Source organism: Condylostylus longicornis, unplaced genomic scaffold, assembly GCF_029603195.1.
Source record: "Condylostylus longicornis isolate FDR11 unplaced genomic scaffold, ASM2960319v2 ptg000085l, whole genome shotgun sequence".
Lineage (NCBI taxonomy): Eukaryota > Metazoa > Arthropoda > Insecta > Diptera > Dolichopodidae > Condylostylus > Condylostylus longicornis.
In genome coordinates this window covers 597,153-624,406 of record NW_026578053.1, presented here as the reverse complement: position 1 = coordinate 624,406, position 27,254 = coordinate 597,153, and the positions used below count along the sequence as shown (strand labels likewise).

The window sequence follows — 27,254 nt, the reverse complement described above, 5'->3', positions numbered from 1 at the left end:
AAAGATCTATTGTGAATTGTTCGAACACATTTTATATTTTATTGTTCTTATATTTTTTTTTTATCAAAATATTATTACAATCATGTTTTATTCATACAAAATTTTGTTTGAATCAAACCAAGGTATCAAACAAAATACAACAAAATTGGTATTATGCTAATCATATATGTATATACATAAAATACATAAATGTATATAAATATAAATTATAAATAAAATATAATCAGCAGATATTTTAATAGAAGAGCATTCATGTAAAATGACATCATGTTCGCAGTAAAAGAAAAATATTAGCAACAAAAATTATACTACACTAATAATACATACATACATATGTATATACACATTTCTTTTAATATAAAGGTAAAATAATTACACAAACATCGATACATCTACTATATAAATAATATAAATCGTATTTTTTTTTTTTTTTGAGTTATTTTTATTTTATGTTATTCTGTACTGTCTGTAGTGCTGTGCAGACGAAGAAGAAGAATAAAAATCAAATAAGAAAAATTTATTGTTGTATGTTTGCATTGCCATTTGGTTTTTGGTTTGATGAAAATATAATATGTTTGAAAAGCAGGAAAAATTTCAGTAACAGTAAAATATATTTTAAAAATATCAACTAGTTGCAGATAATATTTGAACGAGTTCGGATGTTCATTAATATTCGGTAATTTATATTATTGCGGAATTTCAATTTTTTTTTATTTTTGAAACGATTACCATTAGTAATCATAATAAAAATTAATGTCATAATTTAAATTTAGAATAATTACCTATTGTATATTAAAAAAAAAAAATTGTGTAATTTTTAACAATTAGTATTTTTAATAGCTGCTCTTTTGAAATAATTTTTCTTTTAATATGAATTTTATTTTAAAAACAAATGGAAAAAATGAGAACATTTTTTTTTTGCGCCAAAAATAAATTTCTGATGCATTTGAAATTATTTTAAATTTTGTTTTATTCTCAGTACAATATTATTGTGTTATTTTATTTTAGTTTTACATTTTATATTTTAAAATTTTACAAAAAAAATAATATTATTACATATAAATTACAAAATATAATGAAAAATAATGAAAATTTAATAAACTGTTGATAGTTGAACTTTAAAAATGAATTTGAAATTATTTTTAAAAAATATTTTAACATATTTTTCTGTTTCTGTTATTTTTGTAACATAAAAATATATTTTTAGAATTTGATTTTTATTTTTAATTTTTATTTTAATTTTCTTTGGCTAAATATTTTTTTTATAATCAAATAAATAAATAAATAAAATAAATGCTACTATAAATTTATTTAAAAAAAAATTATTTTTTTTTCTTAAATTTTAAAATTTTTTTTTAGGTTATTTTTTATTTAAATTATGCTGAAAAGTGTATAAAATCAATGAAATTTTTTTTTTTAAAAATATTTTTTTAAATTATTAATTTTAATAAGTGTTAATAATATTAATAAAAATATATATATTTGTATTTCTGGGTATTATGTAATTTTAGAAATATAACATCAATTATACAATTTAGATGTCAATTCGAATTGGATTAAATTTTTAATGCGATAATAAAAACAAGAGAAAAAAAATTTGTATTTCAGCGAATTTAAAAAAAACTAAAATACAATAATTTTTTTGTGGATTAATTGTATATAATAAATTTATTTTCGTATAAAGGATATTATAATTACTGTACAGAATTACTTAACTTTTAAGGTAAGTAAAATTATATAGGATTAGCTTAAGAACAATTAGAAATAAATGTATATATGTAGCTTTATTAAGAAAATATTAGAATTCATTGAATTTAAATGATACTATCTTAATTAAATTAAAAAATCCACCTTATAGAGACATTGCTTGGGTTCAATTTAGCCTTTGCTAAAAATTGACTACATAATATCGTCGATTAAAAGGCAGAGAGCACTAAGTGCATTTTTTGAGAATTCGGATTTCATAGATGAATTAAATCAGAATAATATAATCTTTGTTTTGGCGAAAAATCATGCAAATCCAGAATATAGTTTATAAATCTAGAAATTAAAGAGACCAATCCCATTGCACTAATTGATTAGTTTTACAATTTTACGATTTTTTCAAATTGAATTTACTTAAAACACAGTTTCTTGACTTAATGATTTCTGCTTCTTAACCGACGATATACAGTACTGAACAGTATACTGAATACCGTATCCATTATTGAATACTTTATACCATTTTTATTCCTTTTTGAAAATATTTGAACATAATATTAATTTGACTTATTCATGGCAATAATATACAATTGTAATGTTGTTAAATGAGTTAAATATAGGGTTGGTTACGAGGTATATGAATTTTGTGATTTCAATATTTCAACGAGACTTCAACATTAAATTAAATAACCAAATGATTTTCATCAATGAATTTGAGGAGGCCTATACAATTACTTCCTATAAAACTTATTTTAATTCAATAAATTAAAAACACAAGATTTAAATGTTTTCTTTTAAGAAAAGTATCACATTTTCAATTTTATTCATTATTTTTGTATTTCCGTTTGCGTGAAATTATGTAGCATTGTTTACTTTTGTACTAAAAATAAATAAATATTATATTAATAACAATATATTGGGATATGGGAATTAATCATCCTATATAAAATTATATAATTGCGAAATGTGTTGATAAACAATATTAATTCTTTAGTTACATAAAATTCTTCTAATTATAAGTATAGTTCAATTGAGTATTATGATAAAATATACTTGCCAAGCCAATATGAACATACAACAAATTTATTTCCTTCTTGTGTATATACATTTGTATATATGTATACACACATCCGTATACGTGTTTAAAAAAAATGTTATAGAATTATAACAGATTAAGTTCGTGTGTACGTATAGATTTATACATATGTATGTATAAAAATACCGAATTTTCGATAAAATTATGAAAAGTATAAATAATAAGTAATTAATATAAATAAAAAATTCCAGAATCGCCACGTAGGTATATGTATATGTATAATCTTATGTGAACGATCGTTTATAATGTGCATGTGAATATGAAACTCAAAAAAATAATAATAATACCAAAGCTTGAGCCTATAAATTTTTTAATTAATTTTACGTAATTTTAAAATTCTGGTATACTTAGCAAATATCTGCAGATGAAGGTGAGAAACCACAAATCTATATCCAGCCTGAAACTTAATTTTCCTTTGAATTTGTGAAATTTTTGAAAAGTATATCCTTTTTTAATATTTATTCCATATAAAAATGTAAAGGTGATGTTTTGCTATTATTATTATCGAAAAATCGTATACAAACTTGTATAAAATTAATTACGGTTCCACATTATAGACAAAACATAAATATTAATCAATCATATTATTTATTAATAGCTATAATCTAGCTAATCGATATTTTACTAATTATACTTATGTTAATTTAATTCATATTGAATTTGTCTGTGTATGTATATGGTAATTTCTATTCATGAATACTATAGTTAAATATAAAAATTTATTGATTTAAGCTATAATTATCTCTTAATATTCTTGTATACATATAAACAAATTGCTTTCATGAATTAGAATTACACATTAATGATAATCTATTCATATATAACATAAATATAACAACAATTACTGTACAAAAAATTTTTTTATTCATTACAAAAACAGAATTAATTTTTACATTGTAATGCAATTGTTTATTATTTTTCTGTTAAAATTTTGTAATTTGATTTGTATATTTTTTTATAGCATTGTTTATATATTTTTACTCAAATTACAAATCACGTTTTCAAGAAATTATAATAAATTTCACAAGATGAAAATTTTTTATTAATTTACCGGTTAAACGGTAAGAATTTGAAAATTCCTAGAAATATAATATAGAAGGGCTTATAAACAAACTTGCAAAAGTGGTTATTAAAATGGATCGTAATCAAATTTCAACAAATTTAATCTTTGTTTGAAAAAACCACAATTGTTTCAAATTTTAATAAGTAATTTTTCTACTAAATTTTTATTGCACATGACTAATAGATTCCTAAAATTATTTTAAATTAGAAATATGTATTGAACTTTTACCGGGGGGGGACTTTCCTTTATTGTATACATATGGAGGTTATGCCCTTTTTGCCGAATTCATAAAGAGTAGCTAGTAACTTTTAGATTAAAATATTCAAATAGTTTATTTTGGATCTGTACAAATAGTCTATTTTGGATTGCGGTTCGTGTCCATGCTTATATTATTTTTAATAAATTATAACAAAAAAGTCAAAATTAATTGCTTTAAACATAGCAACGATAGTTTAAAGAAGAATTTAAAATTGTATTTCAGTTGCTAAATTTCATTTCTAAACTTTAAAATTATACGTACACATACCTACACACGTTTCGTTTCTCTTATAGTTTTCAAGTAATTAGGGTGCATTTTGCGTTGAAATATGTATATAAATCTCAATTTCGTTCTAAGCCTCCGTTTTGTTACTTATACACTTTCAATTCACATATAATTTTAATTTTCTTTCAATGAGGGCAGTAATTTATTTTTCGTCAATTAAAAATCGCTTTTTTCCTGAATTTATAATTTTGAAATTTTAATTACATATTAAGTTTTAATTAGAGAAATCGTAACAAATCTAATTTCATTTATTATTTATAATAATCAATCTAATATTAATAGCACAGTTATAGCATTACAGTGATACTTAATCATTATTGTGACTGTTTAATTAACAAATATATAAATTTTTTAATGATGCTCTTTCATGACCCATATATATACACGTATAACGTATAATATTAATAAGTATAGTTAAAAAATTTATTTTGAAATTAATAAGTCTTAAACTATATAAAAATTTATAACTAGAATAACGTCACAAGAAACTTATTCCATGAAATTACATACATATATGTATTAATAGACTGACAATTTATACGATACAAATTTATTTTTTCGTACTCATAATCTCGGATTATAAAAAAAATCTCAATGCATATATATTGCATGTATGTAAACAAAATTAATTAGTAATTATAAATCTACAGATATATGTATGTATACAAGGAGAGTCAGTAATGAGAGTACAATATTATAAGTAATGAGTATGTATATATAAATTTTAAAATAAGCTGGTTGACATGAAATGTATGTGTCTTGCTGATCAAGTGGATAACTCTCCGAAACGATAAACGTGGTGATAGTTCCCAGAAATGTCACCTACTTTTTAAAGTGGCTATTTTAATAACAAATTAATTAATATTGATAATAGCACTTAGAATTAATAAAAATCTAAAATAGTGACCAATTGTTTGAATTTCTACTTTTTATTAACGTCCTTAAAATCATGAAATACAAAAGATTTTTTTTTGCTGTATCTCCTGTATTATAAAGTATTTTTTTACTTTTGATGATTTCAATTAAAGCTTAAGGAACTAAGAAAAATTTTTTAAAAAAATTTTAAAGTTTCAAAAAATTTTCTAAGAAACTACCAGATTAGGGAGAACCTATAGGAGAAAATATGGGAAAATTTGATTTTTTCTAAAATTAAAATGCTTAATATTCCGAAGGTATGCAAAGTACTAAATAAAATGATAATTTGATTTCAAGCCCTAAAAATTTTTTTCAAACTCCTATCAAATTAGCTTAAGTCATAAGCTGAAGCAGGTGGGCAATTAAAAATTTGATCAAATATTGTCAAAATACCTGTAAAGTCGACCTGTAAGTGTCGAGCTTTGAAAGCACCTGTCAAAGAAAATTTCTTGCTCATTCTTGATTTTCTAAACGATGGTATATAATGTATACAATAGCATATAGTTATTACTGAATCACCCTGTATATTTATAATCTCCTTTGATTTATAAATGAATAAAAATAGGTTAAACCTAGCCTTTATATTTCGAAATCGGCATCTATAATTTTCATTATTATTTTTTATTTTTTCTTTAATTATCCTCAACACTTTCTTTAAGCATCTTATACAAAGAAAAACTGTATAATTTAAAGCTAATTTAAAAACACCCATTCATTTAATGAATATGTAATAATTTTAATTAGGTGCCAATGTGAAGGTGTCTACATACAAAATATCAAAGTTTTCTTTACAATTATAAAAATAAAAAAAAAAAATAAATCATGAAAATAATTATTCTATTATAAACACTTAAAACCAAAGAAAATAAATAAAAAAATATTCTAATTAGTTTTACTGCCGTTTCCTTAAAACAAGAAAAAAAAAAAAACAAAAAATTTTTCCTTAATAATGCGCTTCTACTACAAAAGTAAGTCTAAACAACAAAACCTTTGAAAAAAATTTCATTATTTATTTTTTAATATTTTCTTTTTTTTTTGGAATTACTCGTACAATTCCCCATTTTTTTTCTCTCCTTTTTTTAAATATAAGTCCATTGACTTTTCCCTCATTTTCATTATTTCTTTGTTGCAAAACTTATTTAGAATTATTTAAGTATAAGTTTGTATGCATAAAAGTATGTAGACTAAAAATATGTATATGTAAGTGTATGTATGTATATCTATATAGATTTCGTATTTTAATATGTATACAAAACAAAATGTAAACTATACCTCTTTCACGCTTTCTTTTAAATCAAAAATTATTCATATTTAGAAATTTTTTTTTTTTTTATTGTTGTTGTTTTTGTAATTCATAAATAAAAATTTCATCTCTTTTTTTAAAAAACCTTTAATCATCTTTTTTTTTTTTTGACTAAATAATAAGAAGAACAATTTATGTAACAACAGCAACAATAACAATTACAACAGCTATACAAAAATATCAACGGTAGCTTCTCTATTCATTATAAAACTGCAAAACATTTATTTCTCTCTTCTTATTGTTTGTTACCTTACTTTGCTCCAATCTAACGTTTTGTTGTGTTGTCTGTGTATAAAAGGTAAGAATAATAGCATTGATGCATACCGTTAGATTCATGAATATTATTAATTCTTCCTTCATCTCGTCATCATCATCGTCACCATTATTTTGTTGTTATTATTATTATTGTTATGATTATTATTATCATCATCATCGTGTTAGCGTCATCGTCGTCATTACTCATTTTTATCAATTTTAAAACAATTTTAAAATAGAGTGTACAATATAATATACAATAGTGTTTTTGTATAAAAATGTTGATTATAAACAATAAAAATAATGGCATCATTTTAATGTAAAAAAACAGCAGCACTAACAGCAAGAACAGCAAGAAAGTAAACATTTTTTTACATTTTTTCTTATTTTTGTTTTATTATCATCGTCATCAAGTCAGTCAGTAGCACTTCTTTAAAATTGTAATAAATTTCTTTTATGTATACTTTTATTTAAATAATTCAGGAATACACAGGCCCTTCAGTCAGTCCTTATATTTAAGAATTAAAGTTCAAAAATAAAAAATATGCAACTTTAATTTCATAAAACAGTATAAAGAGTGGCAAATAATTAAAATTGACATAATAGCGGAGTAACATACATTTATTTCATTTAATCCTTTTCTATATAAAAATATCGGAAACTGATGATGATTTTCTAAGCATTTTTATTTAAGAAAAAAGAAATTACCTAGATTTTCTCGGTGATTCATGTGTGTACATTTTAAGTAAAAACTTGATTTCACTAGTGTGCACAATGTTCTGATTATCATCTTCATTATTTTCTATTACTGTCATTAATACGAGTACTTACTTTATACTATATAAAAACTTTTATATGAGTTGAGTACATACTGCAAAAGTATTACAAATACACTTATGGGTTCCAATTTAAAAAAAAAACGTTTATAGAGTGGAAGTAATAAAAAAACAATGAAAACGATTAAAATTTATGAATTTGTTTACTTTCATTCATATTTTTTTTTTTCGTTTTTCTTTCTTATTTTAATTGTTAGCTCTCATTCAAAGCTTTCCTATATAGTTATAGGTAGTACATAACGTGTGTAGGTATTCATAACTCCTTTTTTGTTCTGCTCTTTTATGGGTATATGACAAAAGCATTTTGTATCCATTTAAAATTTTCTTTTTATAATTTTTTCCATATGATTTGTCAAAATGCCATATATAACATCGACAACAGATTATATTTGATGAACAGAACAATGGTTATACAAAATGTGACGTATAGTTTATAGGTATAACTTTTGTATTTATCTGGTACTTAATGCATTTTGTTGGTTTATCATTAAAATAAAAAATATAAAAAAAAAAAAGAAAAAGATTTAATATGCAAATTCTGATGTACTTAGACATAATTGTTCAAAAAATTCGAAAAAGAATTTTTATAAAGAAAATTGATATTGAATTGCCATAGTAGTTCATTGTATGTTTGGGTGACCGTTTGCTCTTTTTTTAAAAAAAAACAGTCTCTTTTCTCACTGTTTTTCTACTTCTCTCGTTCAATTTTAATGGACGTCATGTATAAAAAAAATGTCAGATATTTTTAAGGTGCGATTCAATAATGCTGTCAAAGAATTTTTACAATTTTCTCTTTCATGTATGTATGTACATATGTATATTTTTTTTTAAACCAGATGGCGAGAACTTTTAACTAAGCAGAGAACTTTCCCGAAATTCCTTATATTTCCCTTTTTCCTTGTATAAAATCTGGCCACCTTGAAAACTTAAAAAATTCTTATTGAAATTTGAAATGACAAAGTAATTTTTTTGCCATAAAATTATTTTAGAATGATGAACAAGAATAAAACTTGTTGAATATGGTATGTACTTACCTCACACTGTATTTTTGATAACGCAATCGAATTCATCTTCGGTACAAATAAAAAGTTTATGTATTATCTATATAATCTTATTTTATGTTGAAAAATTTTTTTAACTCAGAAAAAATTTTAACGAATTTTAAATGTTTTTATTTTTAGTTTATTAATTTGTTGATGTTTGATCAGCTATAGAGGCACAGCTTTTAATCATTTTATTTATTTTGAATTAAATTCCTTAGGTTTCCCCCAATCTTTATTAAAATATTCAACTTTACTGATATATTATGTAGTGCTGCTGTTTTAAATTATTAAAATTTACTTATATGAGCAATATTTTAATCACTAGAGTTTATGAAATTTGTAAGAAACAAGAAAAAGATGAAAAGTCATACTATCCATTAGAATCGGGTCGTCATTTAAAATGTTAATATTAAAGCTGCTTTTGGATCAGATTTATTTTCGTATCATTCTATTCTAATTTCTATTACATTATAAAAATGATACAGTACTTTACTACTTAGCTCTAATTTAATTTTAAGAAAACAAGAGAAAACATACTCGTAATTGAGTAAACTTCATATAAGAATCGTATTGTGCATTTCAATGGTAAATCAAATTTGAAATCAATGTTATTTGCATTTGAGGCACTCCGTGTTTCTCGTTTTTTATAGGTACACTACCACGGGTAATTTTTCTAATAAAATCTAAATTTGAAATCATTTTTATGTGCTTTTTTTGTTATTCATTTTTCTTCAATTCATTTACGTTACATTGAGATTTTGCATTAAATTTTTTAATTCAAAATGGTGCATTTTGATCTAAAATTGAAATCATTTTAATAATTCAATTACTTATTTTGAAATTCTAAATATTGAAATAGAAAAATAGCTAGTTGTAGCATGTAAGTTGGGCTATAAATTTATATTTTATATAAGTAACTATAAATTTTATATTTCAAAACTAAAAAAAATTAAATTTTTTAATTTTCTAAATTAATTTTGCATTTATATGCAATTTGAACTAAATTCAGTGGAATTTAATTTTTTAACATTGTATACTAGATTTTATAAATGTTTTTGAGTAAATTTTAAAATTTAATTTACTATGCAGGCTTATCTAATTTTAATTCTTGTTTTTAATGAAGCGTTTTTTTTTTTCGTTATTGATTACGTAATTTTTTAATATTTTTTGAAACAAAAATTTTTTTGAACCTTCAAACTGATTGCAAATCATGAATTATAATAAATTCCATTTGTATAACTAAATGAATAAAAATGTCTCGGTCGATCTAAGAGAACTGATTTGTCCTATAACTATAGTAATAGTAATTCTATTACATTCGCTGTGGGTATACCCTACATACATTCACATAAGAATGGCAAAAAAATACCGACTAAAGTGGTTTTTATCATTTGGTAATCAAATAGAATTTAATCTTCGGAACATATGTTTGAGCATTTTTGAAATTTATCATACTGTATTTGGTTCACTTTGAAATAATCTTGCAAGTAAAATCAGTAGAATTCACAAAATTGCCTGTGTTATACATAATAAGTATATAAAAATAAAATTTTTGCGGACAGCATAAATATTTTAAAATTTTTACACATTTCAGACTTTAAGTGCAGTTCGAAAAATAACATAGGGTATACTTTATAATATTATTGTGAATGATAAACAAACATATAACAATAATTTATGTTCATAACGTTTTAATAATAAAATTTAATAATAACTAATTTTCATAACCGCTTTATTCAAACAGCTAAAGTATGTATGTATGTATGTATATAGTAATGAAATAATACAAAAACCACATTTTATTTTTGTTTTAAGTTCTCTTGATTAATTTTAAATGCCAATGTTAAGGTTGTTGGTGAGATCATTAAATTGAATAAAAATAAACTGCTTTTGTTCTTGTTTTGGTCTCAATACTTTTTATGTCTATGTATAGGAAGGTATAGGTGATTAAAAGCTTAAATCTAAATACTCAAATTAAGGTATAAGTGTGTGTATAAAAGAATCATTGAAAATGATTTTGTTCTACATTTCAATCAATTTTTATATACAAAAAAAAATGTTATTAATATTAGTTAAGTTTTATCACTAAGCAAAGCATAATTCATTAAATATCCCTTTAAACACAAATACAAAAATCGCTTACAAAGCAAAGGATCCCTTATGAATTTAAGGGATTCAAAGTTTGGTTGAATTTGTTTGTTTGAGTTAAAGGATGACGTAATCAATAAAAGATATTTAAACTTTTTGTTTTTTTTTTGTGTTTAAGAGTTACTGTACCAAATTATAATGGCTTAAAACAATTTATGAAAAGAAAAAAAAAATATTAAAATTGAAAGTGATTCACCTTGTACACAATAAAAATAAATGAGTCGTTACTTTCAAAATTTCGGCATTATTACATTTGTATACGTGTATTATTTATGTTAAAAAAAAGTTAGTGGTATACTTAATATGTAGGTACCATATTGAATTTTGATTTTTTATGAAGAAAATGGTTAGTCAATTGAGCACCTTTTGTACACTATATAAATATTAAAAAGACTACATAAGTAATTGTCAAGAATTTTGTCATAATTCTTGAATGATTTTTAAAATGAAAAAATTTTGGGTTAATTATTAATTTAATAATTAAACAGGAAGAGATCAGTATGACACACACAGAAAATGTTATAGAGAAATAACAATAAAATATTTATTAATTTTATTTTTTCATAAATTTATTGTTAAAAAACCAAAATTATTGAAAACTGAATAACAAAAACCTGATTCAGATGTCACTTTGAGAATTGAGTCATGCTTATATTAACAATAATCATTGAGAACTATGTTTAATACAATAATGATTGGTTTTATTAAATTTTATCATACAACTCGACGAGTTGACAATATGAGTTGAGAACATACACTTATGTATGCATGTATAAGAAATGTACCTGAATAAAGAGTATATTTTAAATGGGTATTTATAGTATATAAATTCTAATTCATCACGAGAATATTTAAAAATTCAAGATATAAAATGAGAAATAATCAAGAAATTACTGATAATTTAGAATATTTTTAGTCTAGTAAACTGAGTACAATTATTTACTTAAACTTTAAAAAGTTCGAAAATGATATTTTGTAGTTTTTTTTTTTGAGTATAGTAGGCATGTACTGATAATCACATTTATTAAGTGATAACATAGGAGTTCTCACTTTAGAACGAACTCATTCTGATATGTGCTTACTAAATTAAAAATGGGTAGTGTGATTCAGGTCATCATGTGAATTAGATTGTATTTTACAACAAGGATATAACCTATTTTATTTGAAAAAAAAAGGTAAAATAATCGTAAAATTTTAATAAGTACAGTCCCGATTGTAACAGTATCTACTTATTAAAATTGTAATAATTGATATTCATATTTTAAATACATTTGCATAAAAATATTAATCTCTTATTTAGCCACCATTATTACAATGAATTTGAATTCAAGTTTTTCAACATTGTTACTACATAAGTTAAAAACAAAATATGGCACTTTCATATTAGTTTTTTACAAATGCTTTAAGTTTTGTAGTCCTTACAAAAAAGGCTTTGTCATACAAAGTTTAAGGAATTTTATTTGATTTTTCGATAATTGACTTCACGTCACTACAAAATACTAACTTTTAGTAGCGTCAGTACTAAATGATTGTATTTATTCATTAAGTGACTGAATTAATAAAAATTTTATTACCCCCCATTTCACCATATAAAAATTTAAATTCAATTTTATGGTATAAAAAATAACGAATAGAAAATTATTCACCACAAAATTGTCTACACTTAAATTTTCAAATAGGGTTTAAATATTAATTAACATTGAGTTGAATATAGGGTTTAACGGTTGATTGTAGCACTATATGTATGTTGAATAAGTAAAAATAATTTGTATTCTCATAAATATTTGCATTTAATTTTCTCATTAATTTTTCATGCTAATTTTCAAATTAAAAGAATATTTTAATGAATATTTTTATTTAAATTATTTTCAAAATATTTATATAGAAATGTTTATTGTAATGAAATACTGTTTTGTTCACAGTAAATTTATTTTTTTGCAATAATGCAAAATTTGCAATAATAGAATGAAATACCGTAAAAACGCTTTAAAATGATCCTATTATTATTTTATGAAGCGTTTTTTTTTCAATTTTTTTTTCTATTCAATTTTTTGTTTTTTGTTTCTTTTCTATTAAAAGTATAGCGCGCCTTTTGTACTTCTCCCTTTGCAAATGATTGAAATCAAAGATTTTACGTTTAAAAGAGGTACAAATTATATATCTATAGTGAATACTAAAGGTATACATATGTGTAATAAAAGAATAAATTAATATTTGTGAAAGAAAGACGAAAATAAAAAAAAAAAACAGTAATGGATTTCAATAAAATGTGTTTGAACTGAAACAGTTGCTTTTTCATTATTGAATATTAAATTAACCAGGTGATGGAATACATACATGAAAGTAAATGCGAAACAAAATGTTGAAATGAATACGATATATGATGAAGTGAAGTGATACCGCATGATTCTATTTTTATATTGTACTTTACAAATATAAATTGTTATACTTATATGTATAACACTTTTATTTTATTTAATTAAAGTTGATGTTATTAGCAGAATATTGATATATCATGTGTTGAGCCCTCCAAAACTTACAAAAAAAATTTTCAGTATAGCATCCTTTTATTTGATAAAATTATTAAATAATTATTATGAAAATTTTTCTCATAACTCTTTTTCTATATGTTTATATCAAATTCATAATAAAATATTCAATAAAGTCAAAGTCTTTCACTTGACAACAAATAAATGATTGGTTCAGATTTGACAATGATTCAGTATCGAATTGATTAACAATAAATTGTTATTGAAAAATTAATGAGGCAATTTTAGTTTTGAAAACTATTTACAAACAGCAAATTAAAAGCAAAATTTTAAATTAATTATACAATTTAACATTTTTATAATTATAAGCACCTTTCAAAATAACTTTAATCAATAAAGGAATGGTTGTAAGTCAAAAATAATTAAGTCAAATTTGATAATTTTCATTGCAAATCCAAAGGTGATTAACGCAGTTAGTAAAAATTTTATTTAATAAATAAATCTATAATGTTTGAACTCGATTTAAATTAAAATAATTTTTCCATATTAATTTTACATCAGAATTATTATTGAAACATGGCAACACTATTGACAATTTGTAAACAAATTGCAATGTTATTCTCCTTTCAGATAAATCCAGACAAATTTAAGATTTAAAGCAAATCTTTTTTTTTTTTACATGTTGTAATTGTAATGTGTTCGCATAAAGATATCAATACAATACAGATGTACATATTATGTATGTATATGTATGATGTAAAAAATTTTATTGATATAAGTATAAGAATTGTATGCGTTCCGTCGAAAAACGTTTAAAATATGAATTGAAATTTATATTATTTTTGCAAGAAGTTTGCTATTGTAAAATATAAATTCATAGTAACAAATTCAACAAAAAAAATGTAGCCATCTCTTAATTGTAATAATTGAATATTCATATATATTGCATATGAACGGGCGCTACATTCTTGCTTTCATCTTACGATGCATTTAGAAATTAAATGTTAATTAATTATAGTGATGTTCAATTATAATAAAATACTAATTTTTATTTAGATAATAGTTATATTAAGTTTTATAACCACTGTCATTACCCTCTAGAAATAAGAAGCATATATATATATATGTATATATAATTATGCGTACTGCGTACTGTCGAATGAATTTGACTTATTCCAATTTTCTCATCAAATTTGTTCTATGTTCTCAACTCATATTCGTTATTGTTTCCAAATTTTTAATGTGTTTTTGATATTGCAATAAGATGATTGAGTCTATAATGAGAGTTGTTAGCGCTCGCTAAAATTTACTTATTTTTGAAGAAATTTAAATTCTAAGTATGTGTTGTTTTTATGAAATGCAAGAATAGTAGTCCAAATATTTACAGGTACAACTGTTAACAGCTTATATGTTATTGTTTATATTATTTTTTTAAGCATTTTAAGAAATGTTTTAAATTTTTAGTAAAGATTTCAATTATGATATTAAGTATAATGTATTGTAAAATAGACAAAGAATAAAACTTAAAAAATATTGCAATATAAACAGAAAAATTTACAATTTAAATTATTATCAGTTACAATAATATGAAAGCAGAAAAGGGAGAAGCATTTTGTACACACACGGATTACGTTGTATTATTAAAGTAGAGATTGTTTTCCCGTTCTTCATTTTAATAATGGAAATATTTTATTTTTTTTTTTATTATTATTGTTGCAATACAGAATGCAGAACAATTGAAAATTTTTTTTAGTTTTAATTTCCAACCATTTTTTTTTCATTTTGTATTCATTTTTCATTTCATTATTTTTTATTTGAAGCATTTTAATTGCTGCAACAATAATAGTTAATGGTGCGACTATAAACTTTTATATAAAAACAAAGTTTTGATTGCACATACTTTATACATATACATTTACATTGCACATACATACATATACATTAATTTTTCTTTTTGTCTATTTGGCTTACGTATTATTCTTTATTGGAAGAAATTCAATTTTGTTTCTTTCTCTACTCTTGTTTTGTTACCTGGAATAACGGAATATAATTTTTTAACAGTAAGAATTATAATATAATTCAAAGGTGAGTTTAAAAACAAAAAAAATTTTATGTAAGTACTCATATGTATACGATGAGTAGGTATACTAAAAAATATAAAATCTTGTTTGATGTGAAGCAATCATAGTTCAAAGAGGGTAGCTATAGCATATGTAAGGTTACACACATTGTGTAAGAAAAACGGTATAAGTACGTAATATTAATGTGCACGCAAAATGTGCGTATGTATATATATATATGGATAACAGTTATAAAAATTTTACATTTAGAAAGGCACATTTTAAAAACAAAAATTTTGGAAAAATGTGTCTATTGTGCGTGTGTGCTAAATGTGCCTTTGTTCGTCAGTTTGTTCGTCTGGTTACAAAAGTTTTGCGTGCCTTATATTTTCTGTTGTGAAAATAAAAATTTTTGACATAAGTACTATAACTGAATTAAAACCAGAAAGGCCAGTAATTATATTTCTGAATCTGTCGAATCGATTGATTTTCTTTAATTTTCCAAGTAATTTTGGAAAATTACATTCACGGCGTACGTCACTAGATTAACTAGTAAAACAATTCAAGCTTTATATTAAAAGTAAATACTTATAGCACAAAATTTTTCGAAAAAAATTGATTTAAGAAATTGCTCCTAATTTTATGCAAAGCTATATATTTCTCCTACATTTATGCAAATTCTCCTAAATTTATGCATAATGAAGAATTATATTACTCTTTTTTATATTTAGACTTTCAGATATATAAATACGAATTCTAGACATATATATGTCTCGAATTTTTATATATGTATCATTTTATATATGTATCACGTATTTATATATATATATCATTTTACAAACCATATGGGTTTGATGTACTAGCTTTAATAAAAATATTACTAAGTGGCATTGAATTAAAACTTTCACAGTAATTAGTGTAATTAAAAAATTTCAAATAAATAACACTTGTATATTAAATTGTATACTTATATTAGCTTGTATATTAACTTGTATGCATGTTAATATTAAGTAGGTTAAAGTAGTATAATAAAGTATTTAAATACCTTTTAACACATACTGATTTAAAACCTTCAGTTGACATATTTTATTGATTAAAATAAAATTTTATTGATTTACATAAAATTTACACGAGCGCTTTTAGGGTATAAAATTTTTAAAACGACGCTACTCTCGCCAAAATAGAATATTAATCTATAAAAATGATTCAAACATCTTGCTTAACAGTAATATTTGTATGACATTCCTTTATAAATTGCACCTATAGAATATTGGGGAAAAAAAATTTATATATCAATTTAAAATTTTTAAATGCTTCAGTGAACTGCAACAATTTACTACAAAAAAAAAAATGTGAAAAAAAACAATAAAGCGTGTAACTTAATTTACGTTTATTTTAAAGCAACGTAATTGAAAATGATTAAATTACACTGATAGATCTGATTGGTTACATTGGGAATCAAAACGTTTTGTAGTTTTATATTTTTTTTATTTTGTTCTTATAATGTAAATTGAATCAAATGAGCCGTGAATATTTAAAAGCGGCATCTTTAAAAAAAAATATATTTTCAGTGTTGCAGCAAAATATGAGGAAGCATAAATATTCTGTAAGCATGTAAACATATACATACATATACGTATATAGATGTTCAATACGATGAAATTATATATTTAATATTGAAAATTGGTGCAATTTTATCTTTATTTTTCAATCATATTTATTGTAAATCGGTCCCATAGGTATAACATACACACATACTAACAAATTATTTCAATTCATTCATTATTTTCTCATATTTATTTTTTTGCTCTTTCTTTATATGCAATGTGATGAATTGTTGGTAATTTGAGATCGCATTGAAATGAGTGCGATCATGTTAAGTGATCTTTAATAATTCATTAGCATTTTTTTAACCACATTTTGTAGTTTTTGTTTGTATTTCTCTTATATCTTTATAGGTGCGTAAATTTTCATATGAAGAGCCGCCGTGTCATTCATTAATGATGAATTTTGTGTTTTTTTTTATTCTCATGAGTAATTTCTAGTTATTTTTTGTTTACTTTTCTACCTTGGATTTAAAAACTCTTATTTTTTTTTTTTTTTATTTTTCATTTTTTTGAAAAATCTCTTGAAAAGGTGTTTTAACTTGTATAGGTGTAAGTACATATATGAATATGAACAGATGTTAATTTAAGAAGATTGAGATTTGTTTTTTCTTTTGTAAGTATTAACTATCAATTGAAATATTTTTGAATGAATAACCTATGTACATAACGAACATCCTGTAAGCGTGTGCATAAATCTTTTTAAAGTACCAGTATTTAGTAAAAGATTACCCAACAGGAATGAATGAGGAGTAACTAAGAATTGTTAAATATTTTTCGAAATTAAGTCAACATGACATTATGATCCAGTTTAATCAAAAGGACTCGTTTATTTCAATATTTCTAACTCCACCCTCCATACGTCGTGGGGCCAAACGCTGTATATTTTCTGGCGCAGTTCGTGAACTCATCACTTACTCCGGCAACACATTAATATAAACGGCAGACTTTATTCTGGAAAGTTTATAGTTGTTTTAATTGTGTTGGCTTGGTAAAATCCCATAACCATATACCATATGCCGCATATGAACTTTATTCTTGCTGTTCCTAAAATATAGTTAATATTCTTCCGTCAGCATTTGTTTTCTAAACTATCAACTTTTTTTCAAGAATAAAGAGATATTTATGGTACTTTTACTGGTGCCAAGACATTTCCTTAAATCTTTAATTAGTAGCAACTTTTAATATACTTACTAAAAATTTCAAGTATTTGTAGATTTCAAAATCGGAGAGATTAAAAATTGAAAACTTTATATTATAGAAAAACTATATGAATTAAGGTTAAATCTAACGGATATGAGAGTTTTTTTCTGTTCGTATGAGTTCGCATTCACTATATTTGTAAATTATATATGTATATACATATATATGATATATGCATAGGTGTACGTATGTATATAAAAATTAAATTATTAGATTTGAAAGCGGATTTTTCAAAATACAAAAATCATATAGAATTTCAGTTATAATTACAAAGGAAATAACCAAGTTTGGATTTTATTATACATTGAATATTCCATTAAATGCTCAATTATAAAAACAAGTTAACGGATATCTATTTGAAATTAATTAGAAACTACGTATGTAATTCGAGTTTTTAATAAAAATTTAAATTAAATTTTTAAAATTTGAATTCAAATTAAATTAGACCTGCTTTTTACTATTCTACTCTTCTGAAAAATTTTTGAAATTGTGTTAATAATTCACAGTTTATTTTCCGAAAAATTAAAGACACAAAAACTGGGAAAATAACCACTCCTGTGTAGAGTTTGCATAATAACATAAAGTCAATTGGCTGCAGACACTTTATGCATATGCTCAAAGATCATCGAAATCAACTTTTTATAATAAGGTACGATTTTCTTTCTTTAAATTCAAAATTTACTTACTTTTTAAGAAAAACGTTGCTATTATCTTTGATCAAATCACGGAGCTATATTTAAAAATTATTAATTTAAAAACAGAAAAAAAAACAGCGAAAAATTTTTACATTTAAGCAAACAATTTGACGATATGAGGTATATATGATAGGTAAATAAATTGTCATTGTAACATAGCATAAAAATGGTAATAAGCATAAATTTTAATATGAAATTAACATAAAAATACTATACATACTTACATGTTTGTACGTATGTATACGCTAAATGCCATATATATATTCTTACCATGCGCTCAAAATGATAGTATAAAGTTTAACCTGAATGAAATGAAAGTACGTGCAAATATGTTGTATATGTACTTAAACGTAAACATGTACTAACATTGTTTACCACAAGAAAAATCAAAAACCAAAAACAAAACAAAAATATTAATATACAAGAAGAAGAACTATACAAGAAAGACGACGGCACTATACAGCAGAGATTTTACATTTTTTTGTATATGCACAGGTGTATAATAAAGGTGGGATACCGTAAATATTATATGTATATATAGACTTTACAAATATTTTATAAATTTACGTGCTCATGTTATGATAATATGTTGCTTTTGTATAATCGGCAAACTACATATGTTAAAATTTCTTAGTAAACACAGAATAAATTTAAAAATAGAAAGCATACCGAAACTTAACTACAAATAAGGTGTCCGAGATTTCTTTCACATTTTCACTTTGTAGAGATGATAGTCCTGAAATTGCTTCATGTTTTGGTATCAAAAAGAAGGTTTTACCCCTCGTAAATAATGAATAACGATTTATATGTTGACGAAGCTTAAAGCGAAATTATTAGACACATTTTTTTTTCTTCAAATTTTGACTTTAACTTTGTTCCATAAACTAAACAAGTTATTTTCGTAAGTGGCTTTAAAAGGCTTTGGCACGTGAACTTAACAGAAATTAATTCTACTTAAATTACCCGAATTAAATGAGGTAAAGTATAAAAATTCATGCTTTTTTGAATGACCATCTTTAAAGCCTGATAACTTAAGAAGACGGGTGATTGCCTATTAATTTTCTACCGACCATCTTGCATAATGCATATATAATAAGGGGAGTTACGTGTTTCTAAATTTCGAATGTAGAGTTCTCGGCGGAAATGCACTTCGCCATGGCAGGAAATCGTAAATAACCTTATTTTAAGCAGATTTCGGTCCATACCTCTCTTAAAGTACACTTTTGCAGTCGGTTTTGTGCTGATTATATCAAATTTTTTCTGTTTGGTCTACCACTCTATTTCGGAAATGCTATCAAGCCTTTGGCACTCTGTATATGATAAGACTACAATATTATGGATTTATTATATATAAGTATACATACATACATATGTATATGTATAACATTTCATTTATGGTGAATTTACATTTTAATAATGTTTGAGTTAAACAACAAGTGAATTTATTCAAGTTTTTTTGTTGTTTTTTGTTCCTTTTAAATTTATGTTATCGTTGATTTTGAAAAAAAAAGTTAAATAATTTTAGTCTACATAAATTCACCTACATATGTAAGTACAAAGCATATTTTTATTTAAATCGAAACAGTTACATAAATATTCTAATTTAATCAATACCTATTGCTACATATATTACAAGAAATTTATGTTTTCAATGTATTAATTGGAAGCCGCTGACCGTTTAGGCCAGAAATTTAAATCGATTTAATTTTTTTGATACTTCTAAGGAATTAAGTGAAATTTAATTTGCATTTCTATAGGAGTTGATCGAGTTGTTTACATAGTATTTTATACCATCGCGTTTAAATGGGTTCACGGTGAGATCTCGAAAACATGGGGTATGGTAAAATATCTTTTAATTCGCTGTATTTTTTCCCTCAACTAAGTACAAATAATTTTTAATTAACGAAAGATAAGTGATCATGTTCAGCTTACTTATCCTAAATTATTTCTCAAAAACAAAATAATAGAATCAACCCTTCAGTTTATAAAATTAACAACAATTTTCAATTCATTTAACACGAAGTAATTAACATGTTACAAAACACAAGTATGTTGTAAAGAAAACCTTAATTTAATGTCAAACTTGGTAAATTTTGTAATATTGTTAATCAATTTCTCAACATTAATTCAATCCAATTATCACATTTTATACATAGTGTGGTTAATTTTAAATTACTTAAGTACTTATATTGTCACACAATTTGAAATGAGCAAGAAAATTAAAAATTAAGTAAAATAGACAACAAAAATAAAAAATAAACCAAGAATTATAAGTAACTGATATTATAATCAACCTTTTCTTTATATAGACATGGCCAATAATCACTTTAATAGCATTAAAAATTAATTATTTAAACTCAACTTGTCAATCATTATGCTTTCAGAGTAAAATTCACATGTTTTACATTTTATTTTATTCAATTTTTCAAAATTATTTACAATTTATTGCATTTCCTCTTAACACACTAAATATAGCTGATTATATTATTTCAAAGCTAGTTTATGTTTTCAAATTAATGAAATATTTTCTGCATTGTAACTTATTGCACGTTCAATAAAATATTGTACATAAGTGTTTTTCAGTATAGTACGTGCATTATAAATGTGTGGTTCCTCTTTAATTCTCATTCACTTTAGAAAGAGATTGAGTATTAATAAAAAATTATTTAATTTGAATTATTTGCACATTTTGTGTGTACGTTTTGAGTTTTTAAGAGGCACCTGGAAAAATTCAATCTTTTTAATTATATATTTTGTTTAATTTATTAAAAATTAAATCCATTACAATTTTTTAGTGTGAAACTATGTATTTGCATGGTAATTAAAATATTCTCACGCAACGGTATTAAGAAAAATAAAAAGTATGACAAATTACAGTAAATAAAACAATATTACAATATTTTGACTTTATTCACAAATTAATACTGTTGAAATTTCAGAATTTTAATGAAGTTTCGAAGGAATAGGCCTAAATTGTGAACTTCGCGCAGTATTCGGCCTCTATACGTATTTATCTCTGCAGATAATAATGAAAACTTAATTTTATGCCATATGACTAGAACCAATTTAATGTTTAAATAATTTCATCATTTGATTTTTAATTATTTTAAATAATTGTAGAGGTACCCTATAGTAGAGACAGACAGACTTAAAGGAACTTATAGCACAGACTTAAAACCAATTTAATATAAATTTTAAACAGTTTTAATCTTGACAAATAAAATTAACTCTATTATCTCTATTATAATATCAAATTGCTTAATAAAATTATTTCCAAACGCGGTTTTAATGCACATACTGAATACACGCATAGACATAATTTGTATATGCAATGCACAGACAGATATTGAAACATGGTTTTAAATTAATGTTGAGCATTAAAGTTTTATTTAATTTTCTTACCTGTCCAAATAAAAAAAAAATCAAAAAACAAAATATTATCAGATAATTGAGTGTTGACCCAATATGGATGATTTTTATACGATTAAATTGGAATTTCTTTTTCAAAATATTTATAAGATTAAGTTATCAGAAATTTTTGATAATAATTACGTATTCATATTTTTTTTAAATTTATTTTTTCTTGTTTGGGGCTATACATTTTTCCTTTTATTTATTGATTAATAATTGATTGTAATATTAATAATTTTAATGTTTTCTTTTGGTTGTTGTTAGTAAACTCGTAGATAGACGTTGGCCCAAAAATGATATTAGTGTGCGTACTTATTTTTATAAAATCAATAATTTATTTTTTATTACATTATGCACCTTTAGAACAACACTACAATACTTATATTTTTTTTACATGAAATTATCGTTTTATTTTTAAAAGTAAATCTATCATTAATTAACAAAATGTACAGTAAAAATAAACAAATGTTCCCTTGCTCAAAAAGGTATTAGTACGAATTAATAATTTTGTAAAATGAGTAAAAGCTAGTAGGTTTAGGTTTAGGTTAACGCGATACACTTAGGCTTCTTGGGTCCGTTGTGATGCCGTTGGATCTCGATGTCCCCACCCTTACGTGAACCAACCCGAGTCTTTATAAATCGGTTTAGGTACCTGGCATTTACATTTGCCAATTCCATAATTTACAAAAAGAAATGCTCCTCCATCTCCATGCCAAAGCTGAACATGAGCACAGAAAATGGGCCACTGTCTCCTCTTCCTTCTCGTCGCAGCAGCTCCTACCAATCACAATGCCAGTTCAATAAAAAATAAGTAGTGAACTAAAATTAAAAACACCAATACGAGAAGCATATTATTAATAAATGTCAAAGTGTTTGAAAAAAATTTAAGTAACTTGGTGACGAGATGAAACATCTTAATTTATTTTTTAAAAAGAATCGAACTCTGACTAGACTTGAATTTCTGCAGTAAGCTATAAATCAATTTTGAACCAGCAACCGAAACTTGTTGTAAAGAGAGGGTATTACCAACTCTACGAATGTGAGAATTGTTTCTAAAGATTTCTTAACCCAGTGTAACAATTAAGGAAAACTAATATGAATGAATAATACAAATGAAAAATGTACAATAATGTACGTACTTTAGTAATGCTAGAAAGCGAGAACAAATGGAAAATTTGGGGAAATAGAGAGTTTTCCAATAAAAATCCTTAAGAAAAATAATAATTATTATTGAGATTTATGAACTTTTTTAAATAAGACCAAAATAAGGAGAACAAATTCATTCTTTTGATGGTGGGCTTAAATCAAGATTGTTCGATTTTGACTTGTTGGAATATTGTGATTTTGAATTAATGATCATAATTTATATAGTACAATTAAATAAGTACATATGATCAAAATTTATAGAAATGTTGAAATTTTCGGCTTTCAGCGTTCTTGTTCAACTTTATTATTCTTTCAGTTTATTTCGAAGTACAGAAAGGCGCATAGACTGTAAAAGTCAAGCCAGTATAATAAAAAAAAATTCAAATAATTTCATACAATTTTTTTTTAAATCCTTAACTTTAATAAACTTTAAAAACAATAGATATTTTATATATAAAATTTGGCGTAAAGATACAGAAGCTACAGAATTCGATTATAATCCACGGTAGCTTTATATTCCATACGTATATAATATTATCGTCTTAGAAATTTGATATTTTTAATATTATTATGAAATTTTTTCCTTCAAATACTTTTACATACAAAATACATTCTATTTTTAATATTATTTAATATTGTTATTAAGTTTTTACAAAGAAATCACTTGAAGGTTGTCTTTCCTTGCATAGTACAAACATAACATATTATATAGCAATATTGTAGTAACCTTCATTAACTTTTCTTTATACTTAATATACATACATACATTCATACATACCTATAACTATAATATGTGCCCTAAATTTTAACATGAATGCGCAATGACCTATAATGTGTGCGGTAATATTGCTCCCATATAGGGTAAAAAAAAAATAAAAAAAAAATAAATTTTCAAATCCATATGACTTCATTCTCCTTGGACATTTTTCTCTAATTATTGTTTAGTTTTAATTTATTTTCTTTTTCTAAATATTTTAAAATTTTTATTTTAATAAAAACTCACTCGATAATAATTTTATATTTAGAGTAAAATGCAAACAAACAATATTCTGTTCGAGTCGAGTATTATTATAGTTTATAGTTACGACCCGCGACCATGCATGACGTAATTTTTAAATACCTAAAAAATAAATTGAATTTCAACCTTTTTTTTTTTGAATTAAAGCATTTTTATTAAAAAGAGAGAAAAAAAAGGTTATAAAATTCATGAATTAAAAAGCTTTGAATCAGGTTTTCGAACGAATATGTTCGGTTTCTAAGCGATGTTGCCATCATGTTTTTTTTTTCACCACGTTGGAAGGAAAAACAAATAATGGCATGTAAATTAAATAAGATGATGGAAAGTGACGCGATTTTTTTTTTTCTTTCTGTAGAGTTTTGTTTTTTTATAATTTTCTTTTTTTATTTTTTTTTTTGACTTGGTCACGCAATCTAATTATAATTTTCAAAATTTTTCGTAAATTTTATTTTTGGCAGATTTATACTTTATTGTGAACAAAAGTTTCTTGTGTATGTATATATATTCGTATGTACATACATATGTATATTAAAACACGCTTTATATATTTATAGACGCTTTATGTTATGAGTTGTGTCTGCACTACAATTTATGTCGATGGTGAAACGTTTTGCTTTAGTTCTAATTAAATTAGTTTTTGACTTATAATGAGGTTTTTTAATAACCTTTGAGCTTTTGAGATAAAAGGTCGTGCATTTAGCATTAAATGACTAATATTGTTAAAATTGCTAATACCGACTGATGTGCTGAGCAATATTGTGTTTCATTACTATATCAGTTTTTGTAATAAAAACATTCTAAGAAAGTAAGCATTTGTCCTTTGCGTGCTACTTCGACTTTGCACTTAACCTATTTCAACCACTCCGACCTCGCGAACTATAATACTCGTACAGCACTGAAATCTATATACCACACAAAGAGGATCGTTCGAAATTAGTATTGGTGTGAAAAAAGACATCATAAAAAATTTGTTGCTTAACATATCTTTGCGCTTCATCATCGGTGTGTGAACATGTGTTTATATGTATATAATTCCCCAATACATATGCAATATTTTTGAAGTTTTCCTGAGTAAACGTATTTTTGAGTTGATGCTTTCTTTTTTATGACAGAATTTGGAATGTTATATTAGTCGTGAAATTGCTAAATTTTAATTTTGTAGACATTTCTTAGATTTACATTCAGCCTGTATTGTAATTTCGTTAATCACCTAGACTGCGTATTACATTTTGTATATATGTTTTAAGAACTTAAGTCCACAAACTTCAATTATTATGCTCTTTAAGTGAGTTTCTATCTCAAAATCATCTCAAAATTTGGTCTCTTCTATTAAATGTTCTTTTACTTCTCGTGAATTCAAATAGTCTTAACAAAATTTTCAATTTCACATTGAACTTTGTAATTTCATTGCCAATTTTACAACAAAATTCAAATACATATATGTACATCCATACATACATAATTTGTTTGCATTCAATTGAGAACATAATAAATTGAGAATTTTTTCAGTTATATAATAAACGCCAAAAATGATTTCAATTTGATGAGACACAAATAACTTTCAATTGACATCAGAGAGACTTCAATTTGAAGTGCTCTTCAGTAGCCAAAAAGTTTTTTTCGAAAAAATAAAAAAAAAAAACAAAAATCAACTCATAATACGAAAACCTGTCAAATTATGTTGTTTATTTTTTATTGAAACAAGCACTTAAAAATATCAAGAAAAACTAAAAAAGAGGAAAAAAATAAAAGAAAAAATTGTGTGAAATTTGAGAAGTTTTCATTTAAATCACAATTTTTTTTTTGGATTTATTTTTTTTTTTTTGTTAAAGGAAATTCTATTAGGAGTTTTTCTATAATAGCAATGACATGTCCACTCAATATTAGATTCGTTATTTATGTACAAATTTATTTTCTAGAGATTTTCAAACTTCGAACAATTCTTGAGGATCAAATTTTACGAGATGTTTGCAGAACTAATAACATTTGATAATGCTTGTACACCATTTGGCTGCCATTAGATACTCGAGTTTACTGATAAAATATGTCTCGGGGGTCTACTGTAGACATCATGCCTAATACTTAGTCGTCGGTAACAATAGATACTATTATTGTGGGTCGAGGGGCACCATCATTCCAATATCACAAATCTACAATCATGGTTGTGCAAGAGATTTTAGGACAAGAATACAAGTACAATTCAACATAAGTACTATCTTTAAACTTTCGGACAGATATAAAGTTTTCAACGAATACCCCTGAAATATCAGTAAATAAAAATATTATAATGAATTCGGGATTCGTTCGGTATTCATGTCGAGTATTGCCGTCAGTCGAGCTGCTATTCAGGAAATACAAATTTCGCAATTATTAACTATTAAGTACCGGATTGTCTATGTTATTGTAACATTATTTAAAAATCCCAAAATTTAATTTACAATTTGACTATCAGAGCTGGAATAAATTTAATGCAAGTCTCTTAATCTACTAAAAAATAACTTAAATATAAAAAAATAAAATAAAATTCTTCACCCCTTACATGTTTTTGCAAAACACATTAATTCTTTGAAATCGAAATGTTTATTTAGGTCAAAAGGGTTAACATAAAAGCCAAAAAAAGAAGGAAATTGTTAAAAAGAAAGAGGATATTTTATGACACAACAATGTATAAAATAAATTATTTGAATTTTCTATTTACTGTTATTCTATTTACTATTTGAAATA

General features: G+C 24.0%; 1 protein-coding gene across 2 annotated transcripts in view; it reads left to right on the top strand.

Moving 5' to 3' along the window:
* Nucleotides 1–643: 643 nt before the first annotated feature.
* The window catches only part of LOC129613634 (uncharacterized), a 99,817-nt gene continuing 73,206 nt past the window's right edge, over nucleotides 644–27,254 (top strand). The window contains exons 1-2 of one of the 2 annotated variants that reach the window (XM_055527772.1): nucleotides 644–676; nucleotides 1,512–1,723. The gene's annotated coding sequence lies outside the window, so the exon portion shown is untranslated. Of the gene's footprint in view, nucleotides 677–1,508; nucleotides 1,724–27,254 lie in introns of those variants that run through there. The other variant, XM_055527773.1, reaches the window with a different exon arrangement.